Below are 14,574 nucleotides of genomic sequence, written 5' to 3' on the forward strand. Positions count from 1 at the left end.
TACAGACCATCGCAGTGCTAAGGTCTCAGGAGACAGAAGAGCCGATGGCTGGTTAATGAATTCTCCCCCAGCAAGTCAATCAGACAGGAGCCAGCTGCCCCCCCCACCCCCCACACCTGGCCTATTAAGCAGGCTGGGCTCCCTGGGCAGGGCTCAGCGCGTGTCTGCCAGGGAGTGTTTGAGAAATTAAAGTGACATTGCTAAGTGGGTACACGTAACTACCTCCCACCTCTCCTTCTGCCTGAGAGTCCCTGCACTGCAGGAATAATGCATGAGCGCGTGTTCGTGTTCCTCCAGAAACTTAATTCAAGCTGCCTGCCACATGGAGCCAGCCTGCGCCCAGGTTCAAGGGCAGTGGGGCAGGCTCCTGGGCCCCTCCTGTGTCCACTGCTCTGGCGGACCCTTGCGCCTCAGACTCCTCTGGACCCTGGAAGGAAAGCAGATGGTACCCCGCTGGGGGCACTGAGGCCAGAGTTGCAACGCCCCATCCCTGCCCCTCCGGCTTGTGCCCATTTCCTCCCGACGGGGTCATCCAGACTTCACTTGCCCCTTTGCGAGCCTGCTCACATCCTGACCTCCGTGTGTGTTTTCACTTTCCCCAAATCTCCATCTCTAGGTTTTGGAGGCCCTGTTTTCACCAAGCATGGGGGACCCTGCTGGAAAGGCCCAGGCCTGGCTTACCCTGGATGGGGCCCAACACCGGCATCCTCCCCTCTCTTTTCCCCTTCCCGTCCCTCCTCCCTCTTTCTCCCTCCCCCTCCTCCTCTCCTTTCCCCCTCCCCCCACCAGGCGGCTGCGCTGGAAACCACAGGAAGGGGCTGGGTTGGCTTTGGCAGCAGAGGCTGAAAGCTGGAGGTGGGGAAATCAGGAAACCCAGGCTTGATTCCAACGTGAATTGGAAATATCCCCAACAGCCAGGGCATTAGATAAATAAGGCTCCAAAAACCTGTGACTGGCAAAGTATTTTTTTAATTTCCATTAAATTTTAAAACGTTGGTTTTGAAGCACAGTCCTACCAATGAACAGCAATATGTCTTTTTCTTAATTCTTATAAATATAGTACGTGGTCACGGGGAGGAGTCAAAATAATATAAAACAGTATAAAATGAAGCGAATTGTTAGCAGTTTCTTAGGGCAATTAGGTTTCAAAGAAACAAAATTCAGGATTGAGATTGCAGAGCTCGAGTAGAATCTGGGGGGTGTGTTTGGAATGCAAAGGAGGAGTGTGAGTGCGTATGTGTGTGTATGGGTGTGAGCACAGGCCACGAGTTACTCACACAGGCTCTGCTGTCAACGGCTTGGGTTCAGATTCCAGCTCCTCTGTTCCTAACTACGCGGCAAGTTGGGCGATTTGCTTCACGTTTTGGTGCCTGGTTTTATCATGTGTAAATTGCGAATAATTACAATAGTAATTATTCTTCTACACAGCTGTGGAGATTCGGCTATTTTTCAGCTCACGAAACATCTGTGAACCTGCAACAGGTGCTGTGAATCCTGCTTACCTGTGCCTCAGTCCCACCCCCTTCCAGAACCAACGGTAATTCCAGTAACTCCTCGTGCGCATGTACTGCCATTTGGTTTACACAGACGTCCCAGGAAGCAGACATGTGACTCCCAAAGAGGTGAAGAAACCCGGGAGCCACCACTTGTCTAAGACCTTAGAACTATAAGTGCCAGAGCTGGGCCCAGACCCCAAATGGCGTGATTTTTCCGGTGCTCCCGTGGGGACACCTGTGGCTGTCTGAGCGGTGAGCATGTGACGCTGAGCAGAGGAAGGGCCCCTGCAGCTCCCCTTGTTGCCCCCCACCCCCATCCGCACCCCAGGAGTCTGGCCTTGTGATTTTGACATGACCACTGGGACAGCAATCAGGCCTCTTGCCTTGGGCTCAAGCCACAGGTCTCAGGGGCAGAAGCATCTTGGTCAAGTTTCTCAAGTTTCCTCCCCTTCTCCTCATTGAGCTTTTATAGTTTTCATCAATCTAATCACTTGTCATTTTGTATTTTAAAAATGTATTGCTTTTCCTTTTTACAAAAGTGATACCTGTGGAGTATGGAAAGTATAAACAAGCAGACAGAAAGTGAAAATAAATATCACAGTCGAATTGTTTTCTGCTTTCCTGGAGTGTCCCTTCCGGCCCCCAACTTGACCAGCAGTGCCACCGATATCACAGAATCTTCAGCCAAGTATGACTGTCAACCCCTCCCAGCTTCAGCAGCAAGCTGATATCATATGAAGCTTTTCAAGATTCACAGGATTATTGATTACAATGATTTCGAGCTGCAAATGACTAATAAGACAACAGCATGACTTATTGTTTTTAAAGCTGCTGCTCCTTAATTTAAAAATGAAGTTAAGAACTCCACCCCCCCGTGTGGAATTTGACAAACATTCTCAGAAAAGTCGATTTAGTCTGTGGATCTGAAAGTGCCTCACAGCATCAGCTCTAAGTTTCTTTGATATACTATCAAGAACGTAAACCTGTAGAGTTTAACAAACTGTTACCGTGCGTCACAGAACTCAAAGACCAGTAGGGAGAGAGAGGCACATAACATGGGGTTACAATGGGGGACATTGAGTGTCATGATAAAGATGTTTACCAAGGGCTGTGGGAGCACCAGGACAGGGCACTGCACTTCCTGCAGAGGAAGAAGATCTGGTGAAGCTTTACTGAGGAGTTGGACATTGAGAGGGAACTTGAAGGAACTTTAGGCGTTGGTTGGGCAGAGAAAGGATGGCAGGAAAAGAGGTGTGGCAGGTAGATACGTATGGCCAGGGTATAAAGGGTGGGGAAGGTGGAAGGGGTGGTGGGGTGTGAGACAGAGTGGGGAGGGGTCCACAGGATCAAGAGATGAGGCTGAAGGAGGGATTGGGATTCTGTTATGAAGTACCTCGTGTGCCATGCTGGAGATTCGGGTCTTCATGGGTCCAGGTCCCAGGACCCCGACCCTCGTCTGTTTGCGAATTCCTGGATCTGTTGCAGGTAGGATGGAGATAGAAGCGCTCAGCCTCACAAACCCCCAGGGGAAGCGTGCTGGGCAGGTTGGCTTGGGCAGGAGAGGGAGGCTGGGTCCTCCTCACTTGCACTTTTACCAATCCCATTCAGAGTTTCTTCTGGAAAGTTCTTGTGTTTCTGTTACCAAGTGTCTGTCTTCAGCCAAGTTGCTTATGAATATTGAAACACACACACACAGAGCAAAGGGAAACAGTTCACTGTCTTTTTCCAAGAGTTTTAATATGAGAACTTGGGACTGTAGGAAAACACTACTTAGGAGACAAAGATAGAAGGTGAGCAGGTAGTAAATAGGCGCAAGCAAGGAAGTAAAACCGAATCACCTCAGAGGCGTGTGTTAACTTTTGGCCTTTTAGAAGATTTTCTGCTCCTCTCTGACTTGGGGATGATGGAAGCAGAGAGGAGAAAGCTGGCTCTATCACTACACTAGGTACTTGTATTTTTCTTGGATGAATTTTGGCCACCTGGGTTCTGTCAAGGTGAGAAATGTTTCAGCAGTTGTAAAAGCCCTGAGCCAGTAGGTAAGCAGAAGGGAGAGCAGAGCTAGGCCTCCTTCTACTCAGCCCCCTTCCCTGCCTGGCGCCCCTCACCCTCCGACCACTCACAACCCAGCCAGTCAGGAAGGAGCCAGAAGTCATGGAAACAGCTGGGCCTGCTCAGCTGCAGTGGCCCCAGACCAGCTGATCCTCGCCCTCTGAGCTGTTGCACCTGTCTGGGCTGCAGGGGGTGGAGGTGAGCTGGAGAAGGCTTTACACCGGGACGGGGCTTGCTGGGTGCAGGAGGAGTCAGGGTCCTGGCCACGCCAGCTCCCTGGCCCTGGCCTCTAGTATCTGTGGTTGGAAACAGGACTCTGCAGGTGACTCCCCCCCCCCTCACTCCTGGCTTCCCTGGGGCATGGTGTGTGGCGATGGGCTGTGGGAGGAGGACAACGGAATGGCATCAGGATGCCACCTCTCTGGCCAGCGGGGCTAAGAAGCCAATGACCAGGACTCGCTTCTGGTTACTGCCGAGTTTTGTCTGAAATCAACTTTAATCCTAGAATGTTTAGAAGGAGATACAGATAGGAGGAAGAAAACAGGTCCTGACTGGTGTGACCAGATGCCCCCCATGTCCCAGGTCCTGGGAATGCAAAGACGAGTAGGACCCGTCTCTCTAAGAGCGCTGTGTGCTTTATGTGCACGTTATCCCTCCCCCTCCCCAGGACCCCTGGAAGCCAAGGAGAGGTACCTCTCTCACCCAGCACCAGAGGCTGAGTCTGCTCAAATCCCAGCATCCTGACATTCGGCATATCTACCTGTGCTCCTCCCTGGACAACCAGAGCCTGAGGATTTTCCATTTCACTAGAGCCCAGGAATAAGATTGAAGTGGGAGATCCCATCTCCGCGATGTGCCCTCGTTTATCCAGGCCTGACGAACCAAAGAGCACATCCTAAACTACAACTCTACATACATAGGTATTTTACGATGTGGAATATGGTTCTCAAGAGACAGCAAACTGGATGCAGAGTTTTCGAAGTCTAAATTTGCTTCTTAAACCTATGATTTTCAATTACCCTGGCCACCATCCAAAAAATAACCTTCCTGATTCTCCTCTACTATTCCTGCTTCTCCCTCCCTCCCCACTAGCAGATGACATCACTTCAAGGTCCCCTCCTTTTGTCACCCTCCAATGATCCAATATTTGGCATAGGTTAGTCTTATGCTTAGGCAAGAACATATCATAAAAAGTATCTTGGGGTCACCACTTATTATTGGATGACCTTGGACAAGGTAATTAATGTCATCAGTTTCATCATCTGTAAACTAGAGGTAATAATAGTCCCTGCCTCTTAGATGAGTAAGGAGTAAATGTGACAGTATAAGTAGAGAGATAGTGCCTGGCATATAGTAAATGCTCAATAAAACATTGCCTGAGCTGAGGCTGCTGAGATTTCTCTGACCTCAGTTGCAGGTGGCTGCTGTTTCCCTTCTTCTGGGAGGGGAAGTGTCTACCTTCTCATCTCTCCCAGCTTCCACTTCACTCCACCCACAGGGCTCCAGCAGAAAAGGTAGGGAAATCTGACACTCAGAGCCCATGTCGAGGGTGTGCAGGGACAAGATCTGGGGGCAAGACATTCCTGGTTACTTTTTCTTCCACTGCCCGAGTCACCACCACCAACAGCCAGGCCCAGGACAGGCCAGCACCTTGACTTGGGAGAGTGGACCCCCCCACTCTGAAGTCCCCATCCTCTCATATTTGTCCCATCTTTTCCCTCTTCCTGAAACATCTGCTCACACTTTTTTGCCTTGTTCTTGGCCTCCCGCTTCGTCATATACCCTCCATCCCCGTGCTCTCCCTGCTGGTTTTTGTCAAGCTCAGAATGGTGACACAGATCCCTAAGCGATGGCCTGCATAGCAAGAGGCCTGTGCTCTCGCCCTGATGCTCACCCCTCCCTGCCTCTCTCATCCTACTCACCTCATGGATACCCACTCTCTGCCAGGCACCTTGGTGGATGCCAGGGACAAAATGGTGTCATGGACAGACATGGTTCCTGCTCCCACACAGTTCAATCATCCACAGCTCTCGAGCTGTTTCCTTCCTTTCATGTCTTGCTCTGACACCCAGGTGTTCTCCATCCTGTGATATCTTGTGGCTGAACTGCTGGCCGAGGCCTGAACGCCACAGAGGCGAGACTGTGCAATTTTAGTTGCAGCCCAAGAATGATCAGACTCAGTGCCCATTCCTCCTGTAACGATAAAATACCACTCCCCCAAGACTAATTGATTCATGTTCTCTGTTTAAAGCATAACCAAAAGCAAGCCCCAATTGGCCAAATCCCAAACCTCCTCCCTCTATGGAAACCAGCCCTGCAGTGGAGTCTAACCGATCCCTGCCCCACCCAAGGCAGGGTCTCCCCCACGGCAGCCTCCCTCAGCAGAAAGAATCAGCACCTGCCTTCCATGGTGTGTCTCCTGTGTGTCAGGACAACCCACTAGTCTTTCCAGGAGGTCCATCAGGAGTGGCTTAGCCCCTGGAGAGGGTCTTCCGGGCTTATCTTGAACCAGTATTTGCATAGTAAGCGTTCTGCCTTTATGTAAATTCTATGTTATAAATCATTAAAAATAGCAACATGCTATAATGATGTATGTACTCACACTTACGAGAATGAGGATACAAGTTGTCTATATGAGAAACTATCACCCTCACATTTTGATGGGTGACTCTGGGGGCTGGAGGGTGTGGCGAATTGGCTGGTGATTCTCAAGACCACCGTCCACGATAAGCCTCCCTGGAAGGGGCACTGGGGAAGAGCCCAGATGTGGTGGACACAAACCAACAGCTAGAAGGGCCTGAGGAGTGAGTGCTGTTTTGGGCAAGTCCGTCACCCCTCTGGGCTTCGATTCCCTCATCTGTAAGCTGAGATCCAAGTTCCCGCCCACTCACAACTCTTGAGAATCAAATCAAATCAAACTAAGTAACAGATGTAAAAGCCTTTTGTGAGGAGCCAAGTTCTGTGTAAATGGAGGCTAGTGTTGTTGTTTTAACTGCAACCCGGTTGCCCACACGAAACGTGGCTGAACCCCTGGAAACACCATGGAGCATGTTCTCCCCAGATTCCCATCCAAAGCTCCTCCCCTTGCGCTCCCAGCCCCGCCCATCTGGCAGCTCCCGCAATTGGACTCACAGCGCACATCGGCTTAGTTCACGACCGCAGATGTCCCTCGGAATTCACCGTGCCAAACCCAGTTTGTTCCGACTCCTCTTTTCAGTGTGAATGTGAGTGCGCATGTGTCCAGGCATTAGGTGGCAAAGGCGGTGGGCAGGACTGGGTTTGCTTATTGTAATCCCTATAGCTGTGACTCAGCCAGAGTTCAAGCCTCACTAAAGCCCAGGTTTGCAACCTGATCCCCAAGCCCTCCACAGCCAGCAGCCTGGGAAGCCATCGCTTCAGAAATCTTCACCAATGGCTTGGTGTCCCGAGGGTGCCTGCAGGGACAGCCACAGACGACCCCCCCCCCCTCACCTGAGACAACAGGCCCTCAGTCCTGTTCTTGCTGTTCTTATTCAAGAGGGTTCCGGGGCTGGAGGGGGTTTCAGGATGCCGCCGCGCTCCCTTTGATTTTACAGATGGGAATCAGACACTGCCCGGGGAGAGAGGTGACTGGTCCCAGGGCAGAGATAAGTTTGTGGTTGTGAGAATCTGACCTGCCAGACTATGCTGGGTTGAATAGCACCCCGACTCCCCCCCCCAAAATAATTCACGTCCACACAGTACCTGTGAACGTGACCTTATTTGAAAATTGGCTCTTTGCAGATATCCTTAATTAAGGTGAGGTCATACTGAATTAGCCTGGGGCCTAAATCCCATGGTGTCCTTATAAGAAGGCCACGTGGAGACAGACATGCAGGGAAGACGGCCAGTGATGGTGGAGCAGTGGGGTGATGCAGCTGCAAGCCGAGTATGCCGGAGAGGACGCCACCACCTAAGCTGGATGAGGCAGGAAGGAGTCTTCCCTAGAGCCTTCAGCGGGAGAACAGCCCTGCTGACACCTCGATTTCAGGCTTCTGGCCTCCAGAACTGGGGGAGAATATATTCCTGTTGTTTTAAGCCACCCAGTTTGCGATGCTTTGTTACGGTGGTCCTGGGGACCAAACACAGAAGCCGAGGCTCTTTCTGTTGTTTCCTGTGGAAGCAGAATCAGTCCTCAATGCGCCCAGGGCTGAGGGCTGAGCTGAGCAGTTCCCATGCATTGTCTCATTCAATGCTCATCCCAAGCACATCAGGAATGTATTGCTAATCTCACAGCCCTAATTACTAATCTCTTTTTCATTGTAGTTTTGAGTAGTAATATAGTCACATAACACAAAAACATAAAAGCAACTAAAACGTATGATCCACAGTGAAAAGTCTCCTTCTAACCCACCCCATGCCAGTTCTCTGCTCTGGGGGTAGCCATTGTTACCAGGTTCTTCCAGAGCTATTCTACAGGTAAACCTGCAGATCAGCTAAAACCTTCTCCCTCCCACACACATCTTTCTAAAAAACAAAGTATAATAAACTATACAGAGGGTTCTGTGTCTCGCTCTTCACTTATCAATGCACCTTGGTGCTTCCATCCGCATCTCGGCAACACTGGATCCCACCTTCTTGAAACGTCCCCTTTCTGTGACCCCTTTCTCTCCTGGTCTTCCTTTCGCCTTATCAGTCATCCTTGGCAGGGTCCTTTGCCGGCCCCCCTTGTCTTCCCTACTCTAAATGTTGGTGACCTTCTAGCCACTGCTAAAGACCACTCCCCTCCCTCTCTCCCTAAGCCACCTCTCTACTAAAGCAGTATAAGCATAAATGTTATAGATTGAATGTTTGTGACTACCCCTCCCCCAATTCATATATTGAAATCCTAACCCCCAATGTGATAGGGCCTTTGGGGGTGCCTAGATCATGAGAGTGGAGCCTTCATGAATGGAATTAGTGCCTTTGTGAAAGGGACCCCAGAGAGCCTTCTTGCCCCTTCCACCATGTGAGGACACAGTGAGAAGATAGCCATCTATGATCCGGGAAGTGGGTCCTCACTAGTTACCGAACCTACTGGTGCCTTGATCTTGGACTTCTCAGACTCCAGAAGGGTGAAAAATAAGTGTTTGTTGTTTAAGCCACCCAGTCTAAGGTATTCTTATTATAGCATCCCAATGGTCTAAGATGGTAAGTAAGCTTATACTTACTTATAAGTTGCTGGCTCCCACGTTTGATCTCCAGATCGGACCTCTGCGGAGCTCAATCTGCCACAGTCATTACATCCTCATTTGGCTGTCTCACCAATATCTCAAAACATACACAATCAGTTAGAAATCTTGATCCCCTAAATTGTTCTCTCCATCAGTCCTCCCCCATATCAGTAAGTGGCACCCACTTTCACTCACTGGCTCAGGCAACCAGTGAGTGACCCTACCAACACACACACATATACACACACCCCATCCCCACTCCACCCACAAGTCCTGGGGATTCCACCCCCTGAGGATACTCAACTCTGTCTACTTCTCCCCATCTCCACTGCCATCACCGCGTCTCCTGGGACTCCTGCAGCAGCCTCCTGCCTGGTCTCTTCACTTCCATTCTTAAGCACCACACGACCCCCACTCCATCTCCACAGTGGCCAGCGTGATAATCTCAACACTTCAGTGAGTGTCCTCAGCCTTAGAATACAAGCCAAATTCCTTCCTGACTACCAAGCCCTGCAGGATAGGACTCCTGCTATCTGTCTAGCCTCACCGGCTGCCATCCTGCCCTCGCCCAGCCCCACTGGTCTTCTTCGAGTTTCTTGGTAGCACCGAGCTCTTTCTGGCCCCAGAGGCTTTGCATGTATGCTCTTTACCTGGCAAGCCCTGCTTGCTCTTGTTGGCTCCTCTTCCTCTGAGGTTCAGCTTAAGTGTCGCCTCTCAGTGAGACCCTCCTTGAATCCCCTGTTATTCTCCATCTCAGCTCGTGGTTTCTTTCCTTCCTAACACTTATGGGTGTGATGGTGATTATGTTGATATAAATTTGATTTTTTATTCTACCTCCCCAACATGTAAACTCCATGATGGCAGGGGCCATGTCTATCTCATTTACCATTGTATCCCTAGAGCCTAGCACCCTGCCTGACACATAGTAGGTCTATCAGTGAAGGTCCATTAAACAAATCCCTCCCTTTTTTTTTTAACAGATGGAGAAACTGAGGGTTAGAGTGGCTGAATTACTTGCCCAAGGCCACACGGCAAGTATGTAATAGAGCCAGGATTTGACACCAAATCAGCCTGAGTCGAGAGATGGAGTTTATATGCGAGAAGCTGTGTCACTGTGGACGTTCAGATGTTACCTACCTTCAGAGAAGGAATAGAATCCCACACACTTTTTCTTCTCTTGGGGGCAACGTGAAAAGCTCTAGTTTTTAGTATTGGGTGAGGGTAAGGGCATGGGGTGGGGGAGATGGTGAGGCTTAAGGGCCATAGGTTTTGTCAGGCCAGCAGATGGGACAGGGAAAACAGCTGTCCTCAAACTTCCCACACTCTCATTGCAGTGGGAACCAGACCTCACCAAAGACTGTCTCCCCATCACTGTGTCATTTACACCGATCAGGAAGATCAGGGAACTGGGGATGTTGCCCTGATGGTAATTTATTGCTTGCTTTTAGAGCCTGCTGCCTCTGCTAGGAGTAAGAGAGACTATTTCAGAACTGTGGGTTAATAGAGAAAAAGGTTCCATCACTCTCGCAGAAATCTTGAGCCATTTAAATATTCAGCTCCTTTTCACCAGAGATCTCTGCAAAGAATGTGGGCTAGGTATGGTGAGGGAAGCTCAGTGGGGCCTAGAGATCAGACTCCACTCTGGGTACCATTGTCTCTGCAGTGCCCCCCGCAAACATTTGTGTACCAAACATTTACTTTTCCATCTCTACATGAATTGCCTTCCTCCCCTTTGAGGTCCTAAGCCACTACCCCCAAGAGCTTTTTTTTTAATTGGCATATAGTTGCTGTACAGTGTTGTATAATTGCAGGTATACAATGTGGTAATTCACATTTTTTAAAGGTTACACTCCATTTATGGTTATTATAGAATGTTGACTATATTCCCTGTATTGTACAATGTATCCTTGTGGGTTATTTTGTACCTAGTGGTTTGTACCTCTAGGTACACACCCCCTACCCCTATATTGCCCCTCCCCCCTTCCCTCTCCCCACTAGTGGCCACTGGTTTGTTCTCTGTGTCTGAGAGTCTGCTTCTTTTTTGTTATATTCACTAGTTTCCCAATATCCTCTTTTATCTTTAGCTGAAGATGATATTTAAGGTGAGAGATTCAGCCATTTTGGTGAGCTATTCAGTTCTCCTGGGTCTCTCCCATGTATACATGTTATTAAACTTTTGTTTGATTTTCTCCTGTTAAAAATAATAAATAAATAAATATTCACCTCTTTCCTTCTTGTTGAAAAAGGTCTGCCTTTGTTAAGCAATTTGACTATAAGAGGGGGCCATTGAAGGTGAGGAGCAGGGAATGGGGAAGCTGGGTGGTCCTTGAGAGCCATCCCTTGAGCTGCATCCACAGGAAGGATTGAACTGGCAGGGGTGGCTGCCCACGGAGACGTTTTCCTCTGGGCCAGCAGACAGGAAGTGCATTGTGTGCTAGGGAAGTGCATGTCCTTCCTTTCTTTCTTCCCTGTGCTCATATGGAGAATTTTCATAAGCACATCCCTTCCCCATTAAGGGCCTAGAGGAGTGAGGGGTGAGGACAGGGGAGCATAGCTGTTCCTACACCTTTTTTCGTTTCCGTAAAAGAATTTTTTTTGGAAATATGAAATTCCCACAGAAAACTGCACCTATGATAAATCTCCTGAATGAGATTGTTATTCACTAAATATTCACTCCTCACATTGCCTTTCATGAGACAAGCCAATTTCCCCACTGACGTTGGGTTTGGCCACGTGACATGCTTTGGCCAATGAAACGTGGGCAGCAAAGGACAGCTAGTTCCTAGCCTAGACCTTAAGAGACCTGTGTATTTTCTTTCACCCCTCTTCATCCTGGCTTTCACCTTAAAAGAACATGCCTCGGAGAGCTGCCAGTTAATGGAGGAAGAGAGACATGTGGAGCGGCCCTGCCCTCATCCTGCAGCTTAGAGCCAAGGCCAGCCCAGCCCAACTCAGAGCTCTACCCACAGCAAGCCAGCAGGAAATAAATACGTACTGCCTGCCACTGGGTATGGGGGTGGTTTGTTATGGCAATAGCCAGCTGATACATTAAGTGCACAGCCCAGTAAATTTTCACCAAGTGAATACACCTTTGCAGCCAGCACATGGATCAATAGACAGAATATCACCACACCTGAGAACTGAGAAGTCCAGCCCCCTTGGTACCCAATCCAGTTCCTACACCCTTCTCCAGGTAACCACTAACCTGACTTATAGCGTAGTAGACTTTTGTCTGTTTTCTAACTTTTAATAAGGGAAACATTGTAAATCAGCTACAATCCAATAAAAATTTTAAAAATAAAAAAATTTAAAAAAATAAAGGAAACAGGCAGAATATACTCATTTGTGTCCGGCTGCTGTCATTCAAAAGCACATTTGTAGGATTGATCCCTATATTGTTGCCTGTGGCAGTAGTTTGTATATTCCCATTGTTATGTTGCGAATATACTATAATTTATTTCCCCATTCTATTGTTATGGGCATTTGGGTGGTTTTCTGTTTTCACCTGTTATGAATAGCATTGCTATGTATACTCTTGTGCATGTCTTTTCGTGAACATGTATACACATTTCTGTTAGATCTATAGTAGGAGTGAAGTTATATATAAAATATGTATATATTCAGCTATATTAGATACTACCAAACTGTTTTCCAAAGTTCTTGTGCCAATTTAATTTACTGGCAGCTTATGAGAGTTCTGGTTGCTCCACATCCTTGCCAATACTAGGCATTTCCCATCTTTTAAAATTTGGTCATTCTGATGGGTGTGTTCTCAGATTTCATACTGATTTTAATTCGCATTTTCCTGATGACTAATAACTTAAGTCATTTTTTGCATAAGCTTACTGGCCATTTGGATATTCTCTTGTGAAGTGTCTATTCAAGTCTTTTGCCTATTTTCTTCTGGGTTTTCTGTCTTTTTCTTACTGAGTTACGGAAGTTGGACACTAGTTCTACATGTATTACAAGTATCTTCTTCCACTCTGTGGGTTGCATTTTTACTTTCTCAGTAGCGTCTTTTCATGAGCAGAGTTTCTTAATTTTAATATGCAGTTGACCCTAGAACAACTCGGGTTTGAACTACATGGGTCCACTTATATGCAGATTTTTTTTCTATACATATACAGGTAGTACTATGTTTACAATCCATGGATGATTGAATCCTGGGAAGCAGAATCCAAGGATGTGGAGGGCTGCCTGTGGGACTTCAGCATATGCAGATTTCGGCATCTATGCTGAGTTCGGGAACCAGTCCCCCATGGATATTGAGGGACGACAGTAATCCAGTTTATCAATTTTATTATTTATGATTAGTGATTTTTTGCCCTGTGTGAGGGATTGTTACTTACTCCAAGGGCATGAAGATATTCTCCTGTGTTTTCTTCTAAAGCTTTATTGATCTATAACTCAATCGGGATTGATTTCTGTGTGTGGTGAGAGGTAGGGGTTAAAATACTTCTTTTTCCTAAATGAATATCCAGTTGACCCAGAAACATTTAATTGTAGAGGCCATCCTTTCCCTTCTGCACTGCAGTGTTGCTGGGTTTTTTTTTTCTGTTTTTTTTTGTTTGTTTGTTTGTTTTAATTTGGGAATTGAAAAAAGCCATGGTTTAGAGAACATGCTTTCAGGCTAATGAACTAGATTCACATGCTAACTTTCATGCCCTTACTGTGGATTTGGGGTGAGTTACTTCCTACCTCTGAGTCTCAGTTTCCTCACCTATATTTGAGAGTTATGAAGCTTTTCATCTCAGAGTCTCAGACATCAAATGGGAAAAGGCACGAAAAGCACTTAGTACAGCGCCTGGGAGTGAAGGCTTAATAAATATCTGCTGTTACTATTACCATGACAAATACCATATTCCTAATGTTTGTTAGCACAACTAAGTCAAATGAGATTTTTCAGATCTGGGAAACAAATTTGTTGTCTGTGCTCAGCTGTTTCCGCATCTCTGTGAGACCCGTTAAAGACCAGTCTCCACTCCGGGCTGACTTTGTATTCCTCTGTCTCCCTAACCAGCTTCAGGCACTCACCCCCTCTAGGACCCTTAGTATTCCCAGCCTTTGCTTTCCTGGGCCCTCTATGAAATCAACAACCTCCCCTCATTATTTACTACCACTCCAATTCACTGCTGCTCTGCCTTTGAAGCTGTAGACTCAGCTTCCCTAGTGAGCTGGCATCCCTGAACATACTTTTCTGGTTTGTTTGTGACACCCAGCCAGCTGCTGGCCTGTCCAGCAGAGAACCAAAAGACCCTTTTTTAGGACAACATCCTGTCTTTGTGAAATTGCTTTGTAGAGAAACAGCTGTGAAAGAAGGCTGCTTGGCCCAGGTCTCTGGCAGCAAAGTTTTAACTCAATGCAAATCACGGATAAAATAAACATCAGACATTTCACACATTAACCCGGTTCGAGTTATGTGATCCTGCCGATTAAAAATGTCTTCTTGGCACTTCCCGTCAGCAAGTGGAATTAACGCTCTTGTTGAAGCTGGAGAGACTAAATTGGAAATAAGTTCCCTGTGGTTTGGCTTCTGTCCACGGAAATGTCAATGGTTTATTTGAGTTTTAGGAAGCTGCAAATGTCACCATTTTTGAGTTTCGAGATCAGGTTAAATGTTTGTCAGGAGAGATGTAACTAAAATGGTCTGATCTTCCGCAATCTGCACGGAAGACATTGCTCAAGCTGGGCTGTGTGCCTTCCTGGCATATCGTTCATGTATTTGGTTCATCCACAGATAGAAAGTTGCATTGCACCAGGTCCTCTGCTAGGGGCAGGTGGTAAAAAGATAAATGTTCTACCTTTCAAAATCCTTTCACTTAGACTGTAACACTTAATTCACGATATTTTGTACGATA

Source organism: Eubalaena glacialis, chromosome 6 (genome assembly GCF_028564815.1).
Source record: "Eubalaena glacialis isolate mEubGla1 chromosome 6, mEubGla1.1.hap2.+ XY, whole genome shotgun sequence".
Classification (NCBI taxonomy): domain Eukaryota; kingdom Metazoa; phylum Chordata; class Mammalia; order Artiodactyla; family Balaenidae; genus Eubalaena; species Eubalaena glacialis.